Source organism: Pelophylax lessonae (genome assembly GCF_965119305.1).
Source record: "Pelophylax lessonae genome assembly, chromosome: 13".
NCBI lineage: Eukaryota > Metazoa > Chordata > Amphibia > Anura > Ranidae > Pelophylax > Pelophylax lessonae.
The window spans coordinates 50,798,473-50,815,504 of NC_138780.1; the positions used below are offsets into that span (position 1 = coordinate 50,798,473).

The following is a 17,032-nucleotide window of genomic DNA, read 5'->3' on the forward strand; positions in this document are numbered from 1 at the left end:
AATAAGTAAGTTCACTAAGAACTTACCGTTAAATACCGAATGCGGTATTTGTTCAATTTAGCAGTGATTACCGCATTATTTAATGCAGTAATTTACCGCATTGAGCTGGTTGCAAAGGAGTGGACCGGGATTTGTCAAAAAACAGCCTAGGGGTTAGGGGACTTATAGCTGGTTTCTAGGCAGTTGGCCGGGAAGCCAGCCACCGCCCATCCCCCATGTGAATGAGTATGGGGTACATAGTACCTCTACCCATTCACCAAAAAAGTGTCAAAAAGTAAGAAAAGCCTAGGGACAGGTTTGACAAATTCTTTATTAAAATTTTTTAAAAAAACCCTGATGTAAATCTATCGTTAATCACAACGCCTGCCACACCATCAGAACCCGAAAAAAAAAAAGAGCTCCACTCCCCAAGACGGCTGGCCACCGAATGCCTCCTTCGCTGTTTGACAGTTCTCATATAGAGCGGGGTCACCTGGTGGCACCGCCCCCTCATGAGGTCATGGACCACTGATGCATGCTGGGTCGGTGATGTCTTGAGGGGGCGGGACCACCAGGTGATATCACCAAAAACTGTCAAAAGGCAAAGAAGGCATTCAGCGGCCAGCCGTCCTCGGGAATGGAGCCCTTTTTTTTTTCCCCGGGTTCCGGCATTGCACAGGTGTTGTGATTGACAATAGATTTACATCAGGGACGCTGTTTTTTTTTTTTTTTTTTTCCTTTGTTAAGGGATTTGTCAAAAATGGTGTTGGTTTTCTTACTTTTTGAAACTTTTTTGGTGAATGGGTAGGGGTCCAATGTACCCCATACTCATTTACATAGGGTGGGCCGGGATCTGGGGCCCTCAGATTCCAATAAGCCCCCTGCCCACAGACCCCCACAACCAACGGCCATGGTTGTGAGGATGAGGCCCTTGTCAGCTGTTAGCTAGGAAGCCGTGTAAATACAAAACAAAGAAAGGGCGCAACAGGCTGGTGCGCCCTTTCTTTGTTTTGTATTTACAGTGTTTGGTCGACCGCCCTGGTCGTAAGGGGCAGCAAGGCTTAGCCATAACGGATGCCAAGTACTAGCACGAGTTTCGGGATTGTGGCAGCCTGAGGACCAGGTTCTGAGCGCAGGAGTGGGGTGCTGTATAGCACTTATCGTTTTTGGAGTTAGCTAGGAAGCCTGCTGACAGCTGGTGAGTCATCAGTTGTTAAAGACATGGCTTCTGGCTTCATGGCCAGCTGCTTATCAATCAGCTATTTGTCAAAGAACAGCTTGGGGGGTCCCCTGACCCCAGACTGTTTTTTGACAAATACCACATGTGATACTGCCAGAAAAAACCTGGTGGTAATTATCACATGCTTTTTTACTCTCTGGTCCTTTTGTGAATTGGAGAGAGCTTTTTATGCGATATTTACCACCACATTTTTTTTTTTTTTTTTTTAAGTAAATACCGCATAATCTTTTTTTTTTTTTTCTTGTGAATTGGACTTCATTTACGGCATGCAATAATTTATGCAAATGAGTAATGTAGCACTACTCCCAAGGGAGCTGCTGAAGACGGGTTCCCCTGGGTTACCATTAGCAACAGTAGAACATTCAGACATGTTTCCAAGTGTTTTTACCTCAGACAAGGACCAGTCCAGTTTCTTTGGTTTTTATGTTTTATTAGGAACTTGGATAGGAGAAGGGATGAGTGTGATACTCCAACAGAACTAAACTATGCACATTAAACAGGGACGATCTGATAAATTCTGTTTAATGCTGGTTAAATGCTGATTAACGCTTGTTAAATGCTGAGTAAAGCTGAGTTGAGCTAGTCACGGCCAGGCCGCTTAATTTACTTTGCCTTTTGACTGTGAAAGAGTCCTTTAGCTTCCTAAGGCACTCCTTTCCTGAGGTAACTGTCCTCTAAAGTAGGCTGTACTGCTGAGCAACTTAAGAGCCCCTTTCTAGCGCCCCCTTTACCCCCTAATCTTCAGGGCTTTACAACTTGGCACCCCCTTTTACAGTAACACTCCGGGTTAGCTGGCTCTTGGACCCCCTTGACCTTGCTGGAGTGATCCCCTCTCTTAGGCAGACCCCTGGGCAGATGCTTAGATACTCATGATACTGTTTTCCAGAAGAATCCTGCCCCACAGCTCCACTTGGTCAGCACACACTGGATCCCCTACAGCACAGCCCATCCCCTGGTCCCTAGGCTGACTGCCTGGACTACCTTCCTTAGCAACAGGAGGAGAGACAGCCGTCACCCTCCTCCTGGGACCTTGCTTCCCACCCAAAGACAACCTTTCACATGCTCCCTCCAGATTTATTCCCATTCCCAGGATGCATTGCAGCAATGCCCACCCACTGGGACAGTCATAAACCCTGGTGTGCTATTGGCTAGGTTTCCTCCACTGTCCAACAAGGTCCCTCATTGGATACAGTGGGGAGACTTCCCAGACTCAACAGAACACACCTGGAAACATGTGACAGGCTAACTGACAGATCAGACCCTCCTGATAAGCAGAACAGGGTCACATATGTGATTTACTTAGCACCTACCTAGGAGGGTGCTACAGTAACATGATACCCTCATCACATGCGATAGGCGTTAGTGAATTGACCCCATTATGGCATATTTTGTAATAATCTATGATGTAAATGCAGCCTATTGTTTTTAATGGGCCTGTACACACAGGCGCATAAACATGCCCGTTTAGATCAGAAAAAAAAATATATATTTTGCTAGCCTGTATTTTATGCACGTGTGCCACAACCCCACAAAAAAAATATAGAAGAATTTTTACAAGTGTATGGTGCACTGCCCTTTGTTTGCTATATATCAGCTATTAGAGCAGATTAAAAAGTGTCGCAATACTAGCTTGTTAAAAATGCAGACTGCGGCTACTCCTATTCCAGTTTATGGAATTTGCCCCTTCTGTGAGTTTATATTCTGTGCTGTACCACAGTACAAGTATCCCACCATCATCGGTCAACATATAAAATAGTGTGTGGCTGTGTCGTTGGGTTTTGTAAGCATCGAGTTACACACTTCTGTAGACATGTGGTCCAGAAAGCATGAGCAGCCAATCCACATATCCTTCACGGCACAATAAGTCAATCTGGAAAGACCCATCTGTCAATGGTAACAGCGCCATCCCCTGTACCCCTGTTCTCTTTACTGGCCTCATATCCCGACTCCTCAGAACCATCAGTGTCCCCCATTCCAATGCTCCAGCATTCCACAGCTCATTCCAATGCTCCAGCGCTGTGAAGGTGCGTTACCAATGTATCAAGAGGAAAATCACCTTTCTACAACACGGGCAGCTGCAAATGAAGGGGAAAAATCCTATGTCCAGGGGGGGATTGGCAAACAGTAGTAAAAGTGTAGAATCCTAAAGCCATGGTCTTCCCACCCTTCCCCAAATTAAGACCCTCAAAAAAAAAACAAGAACTGAATGGTCCCACATTATATGATTCACACCCACCATCACTTTCTTTTAATTATTTTTTCATTATTTGCATATTTACAATTTTTATGTATTTTATTTTATTTTTTTAAACCCATCCCTGCTCAGATAGAGAGCAATTTATGGGTCATGAGTAGAGAGGGCAGTTTAATTATTGTACAAATCTACAACTTAAACTTCTGTTTGCAGGAGCTTGCAGCGGAATGTGACCCCTGTGCTTCAAGACACGCTGGGGTAAGCAAAAAGAAATGTGCCCTCAATAAAATGTGGTATATACCTGTAAAAAACAACCCCTTTCTCCAGTTCCTGACCTGGGGACATTTTATTTTCCTTTCAAGCCCTCATCCCTGCCCAAGACAAACAAACAAGGCCAGGGATGGCAATGCAAATGGAGTAAAAATAATGAAAGCTGGAAAGGATGCTCCAAGGGGGACCCAACTGAATTATGTGAGGCTGTCACATTTGGTAAAAGACTCATTACAATCCCCCTTCAGTCCTCATTCGCCTACTCCTGGGGTTTCTCCAGGAACAGGATAAGAATGGCAGACAGCAGCAAAAATCGTGCATTACAATACTATATCCATAGGTTGCTTGTCCTTCCCCAGAGTGAAGCCTTGAAACTCAAAGAAGTCCTCAACATCTTCTGTAACAAGTATCCAATGCAATGATTTTGCTGGAGCTTAAGAAATAAAAAAATGTTCCCAAACATCCCACATGTCCAATGCCTGTATGTCAGCTCAGCACGTACACTGTTTTTATACCATCTGGCAAAAACAACCCCATTTCTATAGTTCATGGCCCAGGCAGTCCCACGTTAACATTTGCTTTCACACCAACATTTTTTTTATGTTGTAGTGAAAACGATTACAAGTGATCATACCATGAAAAACTGCCTTGTATTTATATATTTTGGCCTAACTGAGTAGCTTACTCGCTATTCTGCCTCTGTTTCATTTTTTACTTTTAAAAAAACTTTCTTTGTTTAATTTTTTTACTGGTGCATTTTGTATACTACACTCCAATTTTTATTGTAGAAAATACACTTGCCTTGTTGTTGTCTGCACAGCCTGGAGTAATCTACTTTAATATGTTAAGCTACTACCCTTGTTGCTGGTCAATTATCTTTTTTTTAATTCTTTATTTAAAGAGACAATAAATATAGCAGAAAATAAAAGCCAGGCAGGTTGACAATGTTTCAGGTCTACATCATTTGTGTGGAAAGTAAGATAATCTAAAACACAGGTTATTCTGACATAGGACAGTTCTAAAGTGTCTCTGGAGCATTACACTTACATTTTTAGTGCAGCTTAAACACCTGCCTTGAGTTTGTCTTTTCCCTTTTGGGGCTGCCTTCTACCCTGCCCTGCAGCTGGTCAGTTTTATTCCTAAAGGGTTTCTGGTATTAATGCATCTAAAACAAAACACTTAATTTGTGTGTGTTGGCCACATTTTAGCCTGGTCATATTTCCACATTTTCTCCCTGGTCACATTCACATTCTGTTCCATGCTGGCCAACATTTACCAAAACAACAACTCTGGTATTTTTGAAAATTTTGGGTATAACTGCCGCATGCTGTCTAATCACCCCAAGCTGAAGGTTTTAATTTTAAAAAAGGGAAAAACTTAAATATAAAACAAAGTAGCTGACAATTGAAAAGCTAGCTATCAAAAGGTTTTAGCAGAAAGATTTTGGTCCTTAACCACTTTACCACCGGAGGATTTTCCTGCTTTACGTCCAGGCCACTTTTTGCAACTTGGCACTATGTGACTTTAACTGACAATTGCGCAGTCATGCAACGCCGTCCCCAAACAAAATTTACGTCCTTTTTTTCCCCACAAACAGAGCTTTCTTTTGGTGGTATTTAATCACCTCTGCACTTTTCATTTTTTTGCGATTATTAATAAAAAAAGAGCGACAATTTTGAAAAAATAACAATATTTTTCTACTTTGACAGTTAAAAATATCCAATATATTCAATTTTTGTTATATATTTAGGCCAAAATGTATTTAGCTACATGTCTTTGACAAAAAAATTCTCAATGAGCGTATTTTTAACCCGCTTTAAGACCAGAAGGTTTTACCCCATTCCTTACCAGGCCATATTTTGCGATTCGGCACTGTGTTACTTTATTGGACAATTGCGCGGTCGTGCGATGATGTACCCAAATTAAATTTATGTCCTTTTTTTCCCACAAATAGAGCTTTCTTTTGGTGGTATTTGATCACCTGTGCGATTTTTACTTTTTGCGCTATAAACAAAAAAAAGAGCGACAATTTTGAAAAAAATAACTATTTTTCACATTTTTTTATATGAAATTCCCTAAAAAAAATGTAAAAATCAAAATGTTTTAACATTTTAGGCCAATTTGTTTTCTGATACATATTTTTGGTAAAAAAAATCGCAATAAGCATATTTTGATTGGTTTGCGCAAAAGTTATCGCAGCTACTAACTACGGGAAAGATTGATGTCATTTTTATTGTTTTTTTTTTTTTAAACCAGTAATGGTGGCGATCTGCGATTGTTTTTTTTTTTACGGGACTGGGAAATTGCGGCAGACAGATCAGACCCTTGACTGCCATTTTTGACACTTTTGGGGGTACCAGTGACATTACTACAGTAATCTGTGCTATAAATATGCACTGTTAATGTAATAATGACACTGGCAGGGAAGGGGTTAACTTTATTGGTGATCAAGGGGTTAAATGTATGCCTGGTGCTTATTGATGTGTGTGGGGGGAGGGGATTGTGTGACTCAGGCACAGATCGCAGGTTCAGCTATGCTGAATCCTGTAATCTGTCCCTGCCTGTCACATAGGAGATCCGCCCGCTTTGTTTACACAAGCGGGCGGATTTCCTCACTCGATCGGGGAAAAGCGGCGTTGATCACCGCCTCTTGTCCCCTGGCCCGATTCCTGCTGTGTCTGAATACAGCGGGAGGAGTCCAGCGACGTAGGTCTACGTCGCTGGGCGGAGTCTAGCCACTTTGCCGCAGTACGCTCAATGTGAGCGGTCGGCAAGTGGTTAAAGTAGGAGGACCTATAGGTAAGCCTATAATAAGGCTTACCTATAGGTGCTGTAAATATCTCCTAAACATGGACCGTTTAGGAGATGCTTACTGTACATGCAGCTGGTGATGTCACCAGCGCATGCGCTCTGAAGAAACAGTAATGTGGGCATGCATACTAGCAAAATTATGGCCTTACCTTGCAGGTTGAAAAATAAAAACACTTTACTTCTGCTTTACTACTGCTTTTAAAGGATTGAGCATATAGGCCAGTGATGGCGAACCTTGGCATCCCAGATGTTTTGGAACTACATTTCCCATGATGCTCAACTACACTGCAGAGTGTATGAGCATCATAGGAAATGTAGTTCCAAAACATCCAAGGGTGCCAAGGTTCGCCATCTCTGGTATAGGCCATTGCATACAGACAGGGCACTCAAAAATGAACCCCAGCACCACAGTTTAGTAGTGTGTTAAAGTAGATGTAAACCTAACTACTAAAATCCCATATACACTTTAGTATGATAATATTCCTTGGAAATCCTATTTTCATTTTAATCACTAGCTTTCATGAACATAACATTTGGTGATGCTAGTATAAAGTATCTTGTTTGGGCACTTTGCATTATTGAGTGACAACACTATGCCCTTCTGCCCTGCTCTGTTCTGCTCTGCTCTGGCTCCCATAATATCATGCCTGTAAATCACCCTGTCACTTGCTCTCTGAAAGAAAACGATAAGCCTCTCTGCTGATGCACTTTACCCAGACATAATCCACTGTTGTCACCATTTAAAAAAAAAAAAGGTCTGTGGAAAAAAAAACAAAAAACGATTGCAACCAGCAACAGGTAGGAAAAAAAAAACAAAACAACACAGCCTGTTATTACTGTAGTGCACATGGACAAGGACAAACTGTAAAGAGGCTGCAGGACAACAGTAGCATTAGGATGTAACTAATGTTAAAAACTGGTTAAGACCCTCTTTCTCTCCCATGATAACTCTTAGAGCCCATTCAGACTAGCGCGACACGACTTTGGGGGGCGACCTGTGAAGTCGCGTGCACCGCTGTGCACCGCAACTTCGGCACGACTTGCAGGGACTTCACATAATGGAAGTCTATGCAAGTTGCTCCGAGGTCGCCCCAAAGTAGTACAGGACCCTTTTTCTAAGTCGGAGCGACTTGTGTCGCTCCTATTAGAATGGGTCCTGTGCTAATCAATGGACCGCGACCGAGCGCGACTTGTCTGGCTGACAAGTCGCGCTAATGTGAATGGGCTCTTACAGTAGTGAATTTCCCTTCTTAGAAGGGAAGATTTCCTCTCACTTCCTGTTGTCTTGCTTTGTTTGTAAATATAAATCTTATGTAAGTCGGTTGTTTGTAACTTCGGGACTGCCTGTACCCTTGTTTAACATTTTTGTCAAGTCAATATGCCTAATTGCTTGTCTTTTTTGAAAGCCAGTGCACTTAGAGTTTAATTAGATCTGCTATCTGGACACCCAAATTCTACTTAAGTACTTTATATAAGCACATTTTTTATTCACAAAAAAATTTATATAATCAAACCTAGACTTGCTTGGTTGGTTTATAGAAAATTGTCAAAATAACTGTAGAGGTCATTGTTGCATTTATTTTGCATGATCACATTAAACAGTCTCGTTAGAGCTGGATCAGTTTATTTAAAATCAGAAGAACTGCTATGTAGGCCAAGAAAATGCAAATGTTACAGATTTGATAAACGTTTGCAAGGATAAAGACCAAAAAAAAAAGTGAATAAATTATTTTTGTAGTTAAATCTTGACTCTTTATCTTGAATACTAACAACTTTATAACCTCAAAAGGACAGTGAAGGATTGCTTTTATTGAACTGGTTTTAGATGTTTAGCAAAACTGTAAAATAAGAATTTTGATGACCTAAATTAAAGAAGAAAACAATTAATTAAGTCCTATTACTAATACGTTTTGGTGTGTTCAGAGAAAGTTGCATAGGCTACCAGTTTATTAAGTTAAGTTTTTGATTGAGAAAATGTGATTTCTTTCTCACTCATTAAGGGACACAGGTATTCTGCCACCTACATGAGGATTTGGACACTGGGAACAATAAATCGCGACCAGCCTGGCATAACCCCTCCCACTCGCAGCAAACCTTAACTTTTTGCTCATGTCCTAGGACAGTGATGGCGAACCTTGGCACCCCAGATGTTTTAGAACTACATTTTCCATGATGCTCAACTACACTGCAGAGTGCATGAGCATCATGGGAAACGTAGTCCGAAAACATCTGGGGTGCCAAGGTTCACCATCACTGTCCTAGGATGATGGGTGTCTTTTCTCTACTGAGAAAAGCGTAACCAGTTTGCTAGACATTTCATCATTTGTTTATTTTCCAAGATTCTTTTTTGCTTCAGTGAATACTTAATCTACATGCTGCTTGAGCTGGTCTCTTTATACAGTTATCTGTATCAGCTTATCCTCAGCAGTAGCTGGACCTCACTGGACTGGCCAATAGTGAGGTTTGTCTTGAATATGACCTTCGGCACTGTTCTCTGCTTGTGATGCTTGGCAAGATCCAGCAGATTTCCATTGACCGTCTTTAGCCCAAACTAGCAGGATGCACACCTCCTACTCTCTCCCGATTTTCTTAATGTGCTCATTCCCTTTCAACAATCTCTGCAGTGTCTTTAACCTCTTGCCCACTGGACACTTATACTCCCCTTCCTAACCAGGCCAATTTTCAGTGCTCTCACATTTTGAATGACCATTGCTCAGTCATGCAACACTGTAGCCATTTGAAAATTTTGTACCTTTTTTCACACAAATAGAGCTTTCTTTTGGTGCTATTTAATCATCACTGGGTTTTTTTATTTTTTGCGCGGACTGAAAATTTTGTAAAGAAAAATGCATTTCTCTTTCGTTCATTGACAGCACAGCTCCATATCTTCTTGACCAATGGGTTTATGCTGCCCTCCATAGGAGTAGGACACTAGGTGGGAAAAAATCTGACCACGCCTATAGGGCAGTCCCAGGTCCTAGCATTCTTTCCTTTTTAAACCAACTTTTTTTTTCTTTTTATTATTTTCGGTTCCTGTGAGAACTACAATCAACTGCCGGACTGGGTGACAGACTGGATATCCTAGATCCTTACGGTCTTCCCAGTCGGGGCTGGCTGTCGAGTTAAACAACTCGCGGGGACGCATAGCCCTGGTCACGATCCTAGCCATGACCTAAGTTGCAGCGTACCTCTGGCCCCCCAGCATCCCCCCATGCCAAGATGGTGGGTGGCCTGCCTGGAGTGGTGCCCGCCTTGTCCCATGGTGCGGTAAGTCTCGTCCCCCCCTGCCCCTCTGGTGACTTCTTGGGGTGGACGTGGGCCCCTCCCTGGGCTGGTCAGACCCCCGAGTGCCCTTCCCACTTTTACGACCCCCCCCTCGATATCGGCGTCCCTCTGCGGACAACCCCCCAATCACCCGTACCTAGCTCCCCCCGGGGCGACCATGCCTGATTTTTATGGTGGGGTGTTGAGTGGGTGCTAGGGCCCGAGGGGGTGTGCGCTGCTGGGGCACAAATGCAGCCTTTTGGGGGGGGGGGGGTATTGGTCCTGGTGGGGTTCCCTAGTGGGGGCCCCCCTTGCTGTCCAAATGTACCTGGTGGTCCTTGGATCTGCCATTTTGTTGTGGATGGCTGCTGTATCTATCAGCGGTCATGTTTGTGTAGTCCGGCGGCCATTTTTTTGTAGTTTCCCATTTCTATAGATCAACGGCCATGTTTTTGGAGTCTATGGGGAGGTGATTCGGCAGTGGAATGAACTTCCTCTTCCGCTCTGATCACTGCACGGCGTGCAGCCTGGCTCTCTGCATCCACATCTGAGAAGGGGGTGGTGAGTCCATGAGGGGGTTATTTGACTCCATCTTGCTGCTATAGCGATTTTGGTACATTGGGACTTGTAGTACCACTGGTGCAGTGGTGGGTTGGTATTTTCACAGCAATTTTCCAAATTTTGCTGGCAGTACCAAGTTCATGGAATCCCTGGGCCCCCCTCCCTGGGGCTGTGGGACCTGCAGGGTCCCAGTCCGCCTTGTCTGCTGTGACGGCGGTCCTGCAGTCACTGGTGTCTAAAGTAGATTTGGCTCTCCAAAATAGGATGAGTAAAAAGCATCCACCGCCTTCACCTGCATCCTCTGCCTCCTCAGATTCTGAGGTGGATTTGGCCACCGCGGACGCGAGTCACCCTACTAGGTCTGCGTCCACGCACCCTTAGTGCTCTGATAGTGAGGGTCCTCTTCCACTACAGACACGCATGAAAAGGCGCTGGTGGATGCATTGATTGTATCAGTGCGGGAAACTTTAAAATTGGAGGACGCAGCTACTACTGCGTCGGCTGCGACGGTGCAGTTTGGTACCTGCAGAACCTCCAAGGCGGCAAAGGTATTACCCTTTCTCGCCTATTTCAACAATATTGTCGCAATTGTTTGGGGTTCCCCCAAACAATTTGTCGGGTCCCTAAGTGCTTTTCTAGAAGATATTCATTTGCAGAGTCCCTGCTAAAGAAACGGACAGTACCCCCCGTGGTGGATTGTCAGGTTTCCAGGTTGAATAAAGCCACCCTCCTTCCTGTGGGGGACTCTTCGTCCTTTAAGGTCCCTTCGACAAGAGAGCTGAATATCTGGTACGATACCTTTTCACCATGGCCGGTTCCATTCTGCGGCCAGTGTTTACTATAACCCTGGTTTCACAGACATTTACAGAATGGGCTAAGTTCCTGTGCCAGGATTTGGAACGTGGACAACCTCCTCCTCACCTGGCGGAGCTGGTGGACCAGTTAGTTCAGGGGTTGCAGTATATCTGTGATGCCTCTCTGTATGCGGCCCTCCCCAGGCCTGCAGCGTTTCCGTGACGGTGTTGACTCTGTGCCGTATGATCTGGCAGAAATACTGGTGTGCGGACCAGGCTTTCAAGAAGGTATTGACTGATCTCCCCTTTTGTAGGAGACTGCTTATTCGGAGCTTCCATAGAGGAGATGATTAAGGGTCTTGCAGGAGGTAAGAGTACACTGCTTCTGCAGTCTGCCAGAAGTAAAGAGACTTGTCACAAGCGTGCTCCTTTCTTCTCTGCCCATAAGTTGTCCTTTCGTCCTTTGGGATATAAGGACCAGGGATCAAAATCCAACCATAACCCCACAGTGGGTTCCAAGAGGCCCTGGCCCGGGTAGGTCAAGAGTGGACCACAGACAAGCTCGCTTCTCCCTGAAGGGGCGCCCTCACCCGTACTTAGGGTGGGGGCGTCTTTTCTTTGCGGATCCGTAGACCTCCTAGATTCAAGACAATTGGGTCCACGAGTTGATTCGGTCTGGGTACAAGTTCGAGTTTTGGTCCTTGCCTCTGGCAAGGTTCGTTCCTTCAAATCTGCATTTGTCCCCAGATCGTCTACAAGGCCTTCTTGGGGCGGTACAGTATCTGCTCTCACAGGGAGTCATTGAACCGATTCCGGAATCGGAACACTTTCAGGGGTTTTATTCAAACCTTTTTACTGTTCCTGGGAAGGAAGGCAAGGTCCGTCCTGTTCTGAATCTTAAGGCTTTGAACTGCTTTGTGCAGGTTCGGAAATTTCGAATGGAGTCCATTCTCATGGTAAAGGCATCCCTTCATCAAGGGGATTTCCTGGCCTCTATCGATATCAAGGTTGCTTACATTCATATCCCAATATATGTCGGGCATCAGCGTTTCCTTTGCTTTGCCGTGGGCGTTTACAAAAGTGTTGGCCCCGGTTTTGGCTTTACTGAGGCAGAAGGGATTTGCGGTGCTGGGGTACCTGGATGATCTCCTTCTGAGAGCAGAGTCTCCGAATGCCCTGAAAGACAATCTGGATATTTCATTGCAAACTTTGCAAGAGTTTGGATGGAAACTGAATTTCCAAAAATCCGTTCTGGTTCCGTCCACAAAACTGGACTATCTGGGCCTGACCGTGGACATGTCCTTAGCCCGGGTGTTTCATTCCGGAGGTGAAACTCAAGAAGTTGCAGGATGCAACACGGCTTCTGCTGTTCAACCGGCGATCATCCCTCAAGACTTGCATGCAAGTGCTGGACCTGATGATTTCCACCTTTTGAGGCGGTTCCGTTTGCTCAGTTCCATACCAGGTCTCTACAGAAGGAGATCATTGTCAAATGAAACAAGAACCCACAGGCTCTAGACAATCTGATCCTGTTAAGCCGGAGTAGGATGAGATCCCTGATCTGGTGGCTCCGCTCTCCAGTGCTTTGACAGGGAAAATTCTTTCTCCCCTTGTCCTGGACAGTGGTCACAACGGATGCCAGCCTCTCCGGATAGGAAGGTGTCTTGGGTATGGATCCAGCTCGGGGGTTTGGACTCTGGAGGAGTCCAGTCTGCCCTGCCGATCAATATCCTGGAAATTTGGGCGATCAGGCTTTGCCTAATCCATTGGACGGATCGTCTGCAGGAGCGCCTGGGGAGGATTCATTCGGACAATGCCATAGCCGTGACTTATGTCAATCATCAAGGAGGCACCAAAAGTGCCTTAGCGGCCTGGAAAGTAGCCGGTATTCTAAGATGGCCAGAACGTGTTGGTCCAGCCATATCTGCCGTGCAAATTTAGGGGTGGAAAATTGGCAAGCGGATTACCTCATTCGGCACAAGTTGGATCAATAGTATCCCCAAGAGGAGGTGTTTCATCAACTGTGCCTCAAGTGCGGGACTCCAGATGTGGACATGTTGGCCTCTCGCCTCAACAGGAAGGTGCAGAGGTTTGTAGAAAGGTCTCTGTATCCTCTGGCCGATGCCACGGACGCTCTTGTAGCTCCTTGGAGCCAATATCGTCTAATGTACGCATTTCCTCCGCTTACTCTTCTGCCGAGACTTCTGCGAAGGATCGAGGCAGAAGGGATTCCGGTCATCCTAGTGGCCTCGCAGGTCCTGGTACATAGTACAGCTGATCTCTGATGTACCTTGGAGACTCCCTCTCAGAGAAGATCTGTTAACTCGAGGACCGATCTTCCATCCTGATTTACATTTGTTGCCTTTGACGGCCTGGCTATTGAAAGCCAGGTGTTGAAGGATAGAGCAGTGTCTGAACCAGTGATTCCTACGATGTTAAAAGCTAGAAAATCTACTTCTAGGAAGATTCAGCATCGAGTCTGGAGGGCGAACAATACTTGGTGTGAGTCTCTGGGCGGTAACCCCCCCCCCCCATTCCTTCTCGGCGTCTCATGTCTTGGAGTTTCTCAAAAAAAAATGTAGATCAGCATTTGGCCTTGGGTACCATCAAAGGCCAGATATTGGCCCTGGCGATTATCTTTCAATGCCCGTTGGCTACAGATTCCTTGGTCAAATCCTTTGTTCAAGGGGTCGGCCACCTGGCTCCCCCTGTGAGTTCTCTGTTGCCTCCGTGGGACCTTAATTTGGTGCTGTCGGTTCTTTAGAAACCGCCCTTTGAAAATATTTGTGAGATTCCTCTGCTCATTTTAACAGAGAAGGTAACTTTCTTGGTGGCTATTACTTCTGCGTGCAGGGTGTCGGAGCTGGCTGCGTTGTCCTGTCATTCCCCTTACCTGGTGGTTCACAGAGACAAGGTGGTGCTTCCTACCTGTCAGTCGTTCCTTCCTAAAGTCGTCTCTGTTTTCCATTTAAATGAAGACATTGTGTTGCCTTTTCTGTGTCCTAAGCCTAAGCATCTTAACCACTTCAGCTCCGGGAAGGTTTTACCCCCTTAATGACCAGGCCATTTTTGGCGATTCGGCACTGCATTACTTTAACATTTGCGCGGTTGTGCAATGCTGTACCAAATACAATTGATGTCCTTTTTTTCCCCACAAATAGAGCTTTCTTTTGGCGGTATTTGATCACCTCTGCAATTTTTTTTAATTTTTGAAAAAAACACAATATTTTTACTTTCTGGTATAAAATATTCCAAATAAAAACTTTTAAAAAAATTATTATTTTTTTATCAGTTTAGGCTATCTTGTATTCTGCTGTATATTTTTGGTAAAAAAAAAAAAAAATCCCAAAAAGCATATATTAATTGGTTTGCACAGAAGTTATAGAGTTTACAAACTATGGGATAGATTTTTGGACTTTTTATTTATTTTTGTTTTTATTAGTAGTGGCGGCGATCAGCGATTTATATTGGGACTGCAACATTGTGGCAGACGAATCTGACACCAAGTGACATTTTTTGGGAACCAGTAACTTTAATACAGTAATCAGTGCTAAACAATATGCACTGTTACTGTATAAATGACACTGGCAGGTAAGGGATTAATATTGGGGGTGATCAAGGGGTTAACTGTGAGCCTAATTGTGCTTACCAACTGTGGGGGGGCTCTGTGAAAGGCACACAGAGATCGTTTTTTCAGCCTAGCTGAGGCACACGATCTCACTGTGCCTGTCTGGCAGGAGATCCGACTGCTTTGTTTACATAGGCAGGCGGCTCTCCTGTCAGTTTCCCCGAAGATCTCGGGGGGCCAACGGCGATCGAGCCCGCTCCTCCCATGGTCTGGCTCCCGCTGTGTCTAATCACAGCGGAAGCGCGGCTTCCGGCGGCGCGTGCCACTGAGACCCCGTGCACGTCATCACGTAGATCTACGTGATTCGTGATACGTGATGCACAGCCGACCTTCCCTGCCGCAGTAAATCTGTGCGGGGCAGTCGGCTAGAGGTTAAAGAGATTGCCTTACATTCTTTGGATGTGGTTCGGGCAATCAGGGTGTACCTGGTGGCGACTGAGTCGTTCTGAAAATCGGATTCTCTATTTGTCCTCACAGATGGACCCTGTAAAGGGATGGCTGCGTCTGCGGTGACTATTTCCAGATGGATCAGACAGACAGGGGTGCAAGCCTATTCCATTAAGGGTCAGGATCCTCTTTTCCCTGTTAAGGCGCATTCTACGAGGGCGCTTAGTGCCTCCTGGACATTCCATCATCAGGCTTCTTTTGGCCGCAAGGTTTTGCAGGCAGCTGGTTCTTCTAGGACTACGGTTCATACAACTTTAAAATGAAGCTGATGTAATAGTGAAGCGCAGGGATCCTTGATGGATGTGGCCGCTCTACCTTCTTACCTTCCGATTGTGAGATGTCAGCGTGAATGGCAAGAACCTCCTTCGGTTAGTGTTGCAGGGTCCTTCAGTGAGCCTCGCACCCCTCCGGGAGTGTACTCGCTGCCGGACGATGTTCTGGGTGGAGGGTTTATTCAAGTAGGTCAGGAGAGAAGCGGGACTTCCAATTGTAAGATGTCAGCATAAATTGAAACAGCCTCAGTCAGTTGTTGCAACAGGATTCTTCCGTTAGCCTCGCACCCCTCCAGGGGTATGCCGAACACCATTTTGGGTGGCTGGTGGGGGCAATCGCTCATCCCTTCCCCTTTCTTGGCTTGCCGGGCTGCATGCTAGGATAAGGGCCTGGTGTGGATTTGGGGACGTGGTGTTCCCCTTAAAATCTATACCAGACCTGATGGGCCTGATATAGATTTGGGGAGGGGGGGGGCACACTGTTTTTTTCCTGAATTTTTCATTGCCAGCACATTTTTATGTTTACATTTCAGCTGTTAGTGGGGAAGCTCACTGACAGCTGGTAAGTCATTGGTTGTTAAGGAGGCGGCAGCCAGCTTCCTGACTCGCTCCTTCATAGGTAGCTTATTTTCACACAGAATTCAAATCGGTATTTTGACCGCTCCTAAAGTTTAGAAAACGAATATACGAAACTAAATGAAACAAATTTCAAAGAAATTTGTTACGGTTTAATTCGGAGGTTTGGATACATTCAAATCTCAGAATAGCCAAATATTATCCTGAATTTATATGCGGACTGAAACTAATTGGACATGTCTATTCCTCTCACACGAAGTTCTGGCATTTGATGAGAGGAAGGAGCAGGACCGGAACTAGGTGAGAGCAGCAAGTGTTGTGTGCTCTGGGCGCTGAGCTTTTCCATTTGGTGAGGCCGCCCATATATTTGCTGTTTTTTCCACCCCTGCTCCTGTTTGTCCTACTTGCAGGGAATGAAAACAGGGTCCCCAGGATTGTTCCAGTGGGTTCCTCCTAAACCCTGCTGTCACTCTAACAGTGAGACTCTGCTTTACTGAACACCTACAAGAGGTCATTATGTTGGCAGGGTTCGTGTATCACTATCAATTGAGTATATATTGTATAGCTACTGAATATTTTGTTTGGAATTCAGATTTACCACTTCAATTCTGGACACTATCACCCCCTTCCTGCCTAGGCCAATTTGTAGCTTTCAACGCTGTAGCACCTCTATTTACAATTGCACTGTCATGCAACACTGTACCAATATAACATTTCTATCTTTTTTTTTGAGACCGAGCTTTCTTTTGGTGTTATTTAATCACCACTGTTTTTTTTTTTTTTTTGATAAACAAAAAAAAGAGTGCAAATTAAAAAAAAAAAGAAATTTCTGATTTCTGAAAAAAGAAACACTGATGGGCGGGCTTTAAGGAGGCTACACTGATGGGCACTGATGAGCTGCACTGATGGAGCTGCACTGATGATAGTGCCCTGATTATCAATGTAAACAATGTGCTAAAAGCTTTGCTGGTTATCGGCTTTCCTTTCCTCACACAG

The 17,032-nt window shown here is 44.8% G+C and overlaps 1 protein-coding gene across 20 annotated transcripts in view; it reads left to right on the forward strand.

Moving 5' to 3' along the window:
* GPHN (gephyrin) overlaps positions 1-17,032 on the forward strand; it is an 868,578-nt gene that overhangs the window by 448,142 nt on the left and 403,404 nt on the right. The gene's annotated exons all lie outside the window — the stretch shown is intronic.